This window comes from Herpailurus yagouaroundi, unplaced genomic scaffold (genome assembly GCF_014898765.1).
Source record: "Herpailurus yagouaroundi ecotype Mexico unplaced genomic scaffold, PumYag 210, whole genome shotgun sequence".
NCBI classification, from domain to species: domain Eukaryota; kingdom Metazoa; phylum Chordata; class Mammalia; order Carnivora; family Felidae; genus Herpailurus; species Herpailurus yagouaroundi.
This window is the reverse complement of record NW_024412441.1, coordinates 27287634-27294703: the sequence shown is the minus strand read 5'-3', so window position 1 is coordinate 27294703 and position 7070 is coordinate 27287634.

Genomic DNA, 7070 nt, shown 5'->3' with positions numbered 1-7070 from the left:
TGATACCCTATGTCTTTTGGTTGGAGCATTTAGTCCATTCACATTCAGTGTTATTATTGAAAGATATGGGTTTAGAGTCATTGTGATGTCTGTGGGTTTCATGCTTGTAGTGATGTCTCTGGTACTTTGTGGTCCTTGCAACATTTCACTCACAGAATCCCCCCTTATGATTGCTTGTAGGGTTGGTTTAGTTGTGATGAATTTCTTCAGTTTTTGTTTGGGAAGACTTTTATCTCTCCTTCTATTCTGAATGACAGACTTGCTGGATAAAGGATTCTCAGCTGCACATTTTTCCTGTTCATCACATTGAAGATTTCCTGCCATTCCTCTGTCCTGCCAAGTTTTAGTATATAGGTCTGCCACTAGTCTTATGGGTCTCCCTTTGTAGGTTAGAACCTGTTTATCCCTAGCTGCTTTCAGAATTTTCTCTTTATCCTTGTATTTTGCCAGTTTCACTATGATATGTCGTGCAGAAGATCGATTCAAGTTACATATGAAGGGAGTTCTCTGTGCCTGTTGGATTTCAATGCCTTTTTCCTTCCCCAGATTAGGGAAGTTCTCAGCTATGATTTGTTCAAGTACACCTTCAGCCCCTTTCTTTCTCTCTTGCTCTTCTTGAATTCCTATTACACGGATTGTTCCATTTGATTGCATCACTTAGTTCTCTAATTCTGCCCTCATACTCCTGAATTTTTTTATCTCTCTTTTTCTCAGCTTCCTCTTTTTCCATAATTTTATCTTCTAATTCACGTAGTCTCTCCTCTGCCTCTTCAATCCGTGCTGTGGTCACCTCCATTTTATTTCGCACCTCATTTATAGCATTTTTTAGCTCCTCATGACTACTTCTTAGTCCCTTGATCTCTGTAGCAATAGATTCTCTGCTGTCGTCTATACTTTTTTCAAGCCCAGTGATTAATTTTATGACTATTATTCTAAATTCCTCTTCCGTTATATTACTTAAATCGTTTTTGATCAATTCGTTAGCTGTCACTACTTTCTGGAGTTTTTTTGAGGAGGATTCTTCTGTTTTATCATTTTGGGTATTCCCTGGGTTAGCTCCAAACTGCAGGAGCTTCCCCTGTACTGTCCAGAGTAACTTGTGTTGGTGGGCGGGGCCGCAGTCAGTCCTGATGTCTGCCTCCAGCTCACCGCTGGGGCCACAGTCAGACTGTTATGTACCTTATCTTCCCTCTTCCAGGGGCAGGACTCACTGTGGAGTGGTGTGGCCCCTGTCTGAGCTATTTGCACACTGTCGGGCTGTGGTGCTGCTTCAATGGGATTTAGTGTATTAGAGGTGGTGGATCTGCAAGGTACACAGGGGTGTGAGGGGCAGGCTTAGCTTGCTTTGCCATTGGTGGCTCCTGTGGGGAGGGGCCCTGCAGCACTGGGTGGGAGGCAGACCTGTCAGAGGGATGGATCCACAGAAGCACAGTGTTGGGTGTTTGCACGGTGCAAGCAAGCTCAGTCACTGGAACTGGTTCCTTTTGGAATTTCGGCTGGGGGATGGGAAATGGAGATAGCACTTGCCAGTGCCTTTGTTCCCCTGACGAGGTGAGCTCTGTCTCCCAGGGCTCAACAACTCTTCCTCCCAGGTTCTCTTGCCCTCCCCACTCTGCTAGAGCAGAGCTGTTGACTTTTAACATTCCAGATGTTAAGTCCCACTGACTGTCAGAACTCATGCAGTCCAGCCCCTCCGCTTTTGCAAGCCAGACTCAGGGGCTCTGCCTTACCAAGTGGGCTGCCCCTCCACTGTCCCAGCTCCCTCCCGCCAGTCTGTGTAGTGCACACCACCTCTCAGCCCTTCCTACCCTCTTCCTTGGGCCTCTTGCCTATGCTTGGTTCTGGAGAGTCTGTTCTGCTAGTCTTCTGGAAGTTTTCTGGGTTATTTAGGCAGATGTGGGTGGAATCAAAGTGATTAGCAGGACGCAGTGAGCCCAGGGTCCTCCTACCACTCCATCTTTTCTCAATTCATCTCATTCTTTCTCATTGCCATGTAGTATTCCATTGTGTATATAAACCACTATTTCTTTATCCATTCATCAGTTGATGGACATTTAGGCTCTTTCCATAATTTGGCTCTTGTTGAAAGTGCTGCTATAAACATTGGGGTACAAGTACCCCTATGCATCAGCACTCCTGTATCCCTTGGGTTAATTCCTAGCTGTGCTATTGCTGGGTCATAAGGTAGATCTATTTCTAAATTTTTTCAGGAACCTCCACACTGTTTTGCAGAGTGGCTGCACCAATTTGCATTCCCACCAACAGTTCAAGAGGGTTCCTGTTTCTCCACATCCTCTCCAGCACCTATAACCTCCTGATTTGTCCATTTTAGCCACTCTGACTGGCGCGAGGTGATATCTCAGTGTGGTTTTGATTTGTATTTCCCTGTTGAGGAGTGACGTTAAGTATCTTTTCATGTGCCTGTTGGCCATCTGCATGTCTTCTTTAGAGAAGTGTCTATTCATGTTTTCTGCCCATTTCTTCACTGGATTACTTGTTTTTTGGGTGTGGAGTTTGGTGAGCTCTTTATAGATTTTGGATACTAGCCCTTTGTCCAATACGTCATTTGCAAATATCTTTTCCCATTCCATCAGTTGCCTTTCAGTTTTGTTGATTGTTTCCTTTGCAGTGCAGAAGCTTTTTATCTTCATGAAGTCCCAGTTCATTTGTGCTTTCAATTCTCTTGCCTTTGGAGATGTATCAAGTAAGAAATTGCTGTGGCTGAGGTCAGAGAGGTTTTTCCTGCTTTCTCCTTTAGGGTTTTGATTGTTTCCTGTCTCACATTCAGGTCCTTTATCCATTTTGAGTTTATTTTTGTGAATTGCATAAGAAAGTGGTCTAGTTTCATTCTTCTGCATGTTGCTGTCCAGTTCTCTAGCACCATTTGTTAAACAGACTGTCTTTTTTCCATTGGGTATTCTTTCTTGCTTTGTCAAAGATTACTTGACATGATAGACTCCACCAAAAGTCTGCTAGAACTGATACATGAATTCAGCAAAGTCGTAGGATACAAAATTAATGTACAGAAATTAGTTGCATTCTTATACACTAATAATGAAGCAACAGAAAGACAAATAAACTGATCCCATTCACAATTGCACCAAGAATCATAAAATACCTAGGAATAAACCTAACCAAAGATGTAAAAGATCTGTATGCTAAAAACTATAGAAAGGTTATGAAAGAAATTGAAGAAGATATAAAGAAATGGAAAAACATTCCATGCTCATGGATTGGAAGAATAAATATTGTTAAAATGTCAATACTACCCAAAGCTATCTACACATTCAATGCAATCCCAATCAAAATTGCACCAGCATTCTTCTCAAAGCTAGAGCAAGAAATGCTAAAATTTGTATGGAACCATCAAAGACCCTGAATAGTCAAAGTAATATTGAAGAAGAAGATCAAAGCAGGAAGCATCACAATCCCAGACTTTAGCCTCCATTACAAAGCTGTAATCATCATGATAGCATGGTATTGGCTCAAAAACAGACACATAGACCAATGGAATAGAACAGAGACTCCAGAATTGGGCCCACAAAAGTATAACACCCATTTTTAACATATCCTCAAGTTGAAGAAACATAATGTGAAATCAGTATGGCTCATGATTAGTTTTGGCAGAACAGGACGTGGGCAAATTTACAAAACAACTGAGCAAGGATGAAAATGAACAAAATGAAAAAACTTCCAAGTTTCATTAGGAAATGGCAATGAGAGTTTGGATATCTGGGTCTAATAACGTTCACCAAGATTCTTAGTAGAGCCTGTAAATGAATATCTTTGCCCATGAAATTATGTTATCAATTTGAGTAGGATTTCGTAGCTCCACAGCCATTTACTGAAGACCCACTATGTGAAAATTCCCCATCCATTCCCCTCAAGCAGACCCCTCCCCTGGGTTCTACAACATCCGCTCTGACTCCCCCTGATTCTCACTGGGAAAATCTTTCTCACCTGCCTGTGGAAACCACAGTAAGAGCTTGGGTTAAAAGTGCTGTATGGCATAGCAAACTCCTTCTAAGCATTCATAAGGGAGAGGGGCAATAATGTCTATCTCCAGATGTCTTATCTGTTGCTCCAGTTAATTTTTTTTTGAGAAAGAACAATGGAGTTCACATGCCAAACCAAAGAAGTCATTTCCACTGGCTTTGGGCAATAGCCTCACAGATCTGACCGGATACCAGATAAATATAGTAAGATTAAAGCTTTTAAAAAATGTGATGGATATTTTTGTTTTGGGGAGTTTTATCTCTAACTGTGTCTGGTCTGTCCAACTTTTTACTTTTTTAGTTTTTTACTGGTTTAATCCTTAGGTTGAACACAAAAATGTCTTTCCTCCCTTTCTGTTTATAGGAGTTATTAACTGGGACAAGGTTTTTATTATAGGAAATGGAACTATCCAAATTGAAAATTTCATGACAATAATTCACATTAAAATTGGAACATTAGACTAGCTAGCTACAGGACACTGGAATGTTGCTGAACTCCAGTTGATGGTACAATCATTTGAAACTATGAGTGTGATTAATTTTTAGATGATTTATTTGGCTACCATAATATAGACACATACATAACCACCAATTTTCAGCTGGACGGGAACTTAGAAACTTAATGAAAACATCCCATCTCAAGAGGCCCAAGGAATTAAGTGACTTGCCAAGGCCACATCACTATTTAGTATCAGTTCCAAGATCAAAACCCCAAACTTCTTTTCACTGTCCATTGTTCTTTGTTTGACATCCATTTTCTTTTGCCTTAACAGATAAAAATATGTGACCAGTAGCTATGCTTGGAATTAAAATCAACCAGAATCTATTTACAAGAAACTGGGGAGAGTGGTGAGTTTCAGAAGCTCCTGTGGCACTTCTAAAAACATGGTTGGCCCCCAGGAGTCAATCTTAAAGTTCTGGCCCAACTTGGCTGATTCTATTCTATAACCACTATTTTTAAACAGTTTAATGTGAGGCTAAGATTGAGAATCAGTGGGCCACAGCATGCAAAGTTCCTATTGTCCCATTAGTGTTCCAGTAATTACAAATTTGAGCATTTGTATATGGAATATATGTACACATTTCCTTACATAAAGCAAGTTATGACTAAAGAGGTCATAGAAAGAATTCAATTATTTTGAAAGGAAATAATACTGCCCTCAAAAGGTATTTTTTTAAACAAGTTGATGTGATTTGTTAGATACTGAACTTTCTCACACTACTGATCTGTTGCCTGAACATATGCTTCATTATAAGGATCCCTGAATGTAGTGAAGTAAGGGTTAAATGATTTTTAAGAAGAATTTTTAAGGAAAAATGAAGAAGAATTTTTAGGGAAATGGCAGATGGCAGTTTTGTAAATATCCTTTCACCCACTCTGGACAACTGACCATGGTGCTGAAAACACTTGGTGCATAGATAGTCTCTTCTTACACTTTCTTCCTTTACCTCCTTTCCCTTCAAAGCAATATCCTGGAACAGAGTAGACACTGAAGCTGGGGTAAATAACAAAATTAATTCCTGAAGCCAGATAAGAAGGCACTTGGTTTATATCCAGGAAATATTTAGGAAGGCTTTTCTGATTTCTTGTCTGGAACAAGAATGGTTGGTTCTGTTATTTGTACAAAAGGAAAGGGAGTTAGGATGTGTAAGTCTGTCTTCATGTGTGGTGTTGATTTCAATTTCAGTAGACAAAGGCCTTGATAGGTTCCATGAGCCAGAGAAAAAGTCTGGTCATGTTTACAAACAGCCAGTATGTGATTGAGAGCTGTGAATTTCTTTGCAGAATATTTGAAGAACCATTGGGGTTCTATGATGGGAGCAGTGACATTCCTAAGTAGCTCACAATTCTTCATTCACAGTAACAGATCCATGTCATAGGTGCCTTTCTCATACTCCCCATTGCTTTCCTCTCTCTTTTATCCCTCATCTACCAACCCCCATCCCATCTTCCCACCACCACTATTTGGGTCTCTCTACTTGAGTATGATTTAAAGAGCTTTCAACATTATATCTTCCTTTGGTGTTAAGATTTTCTTCACAATCATGTGAATTCTAATTCAGGGCCAGATCATGACATTGTGGCCTCTACCCTACATCAGAGCCAGACAAATGTAGAAGGCAGACTGCCAAACTCTACTTTGATGTGTGCTCAGTGAGACCACGTCATTAGGAAATTATAACATAACTGTAGGTGTGAACTCATTAAGGTAAAGTGAGGGCATATTCTCCTTTTGGGAATCGTTGTAACAGTCCAAAACTCAAAAAGATTTCAAATAAAATATGATTTTCTACCTGGTAGAGAATAACAAAATTTGATTGGCCACCCGTTGCCCATGGGCTCTGAGGCTATGAGGTGTCTGCTTCAGCTCCTGTAACAGATGCTTTTCTGAACAATTTGAAGCAGTCTAGTTACTGCTTTTTCTTCTGCTAAAATAATTGTCAGTGGAGATTCAGGATATGAAATGGCTATAAGATTATACCCAAAGGAAATCTTGTGACTTCAAGATCAGTATGAAATAGCAATTGCTACAAATGGTGTCTTAAGGAGTTGTGACTTTGTTTTCTAGTAGATGTTCTTGATTCAGGAGATTTTGAGACAGGAGACAGTCTAGTTTGTGGTAACAGAGATTTTTTTGAAAATACAATAATTTCCTGAATGTTTAGTCAGCAATTAGTTAATTTTAATGCATCATTTCTTCTGATAGATGTTATTGGTCTCTGAGGGCAAAGAAACTGATGAAAATAGTAAAGTCAGGAACCATTTTTATGTGAATGTTTTAATGAAGTAGTTTAAGGCTGGAAGGATGGAACCAAATGTGCCTGCCCTTCCTAGGCAGAGCACAGAGAGTGGTAATGACTTGGTCTAGGTCATTTGCATGTGGGCGCACCCATACTGTATTTAGAATAACAGTGGTGATCAAGTAACATGTCTACTCACTTTCCTATTCATTTCAGCATGTATTTAATCAAGCACTGGCTTGTTTCTAGCACAGATCAAGCCATCTTCAACAGAGGGAAAAGGTTCTTCTGTGTTTTCTTTGAGGTAAGGTTATTATAAAATGAACAGATACA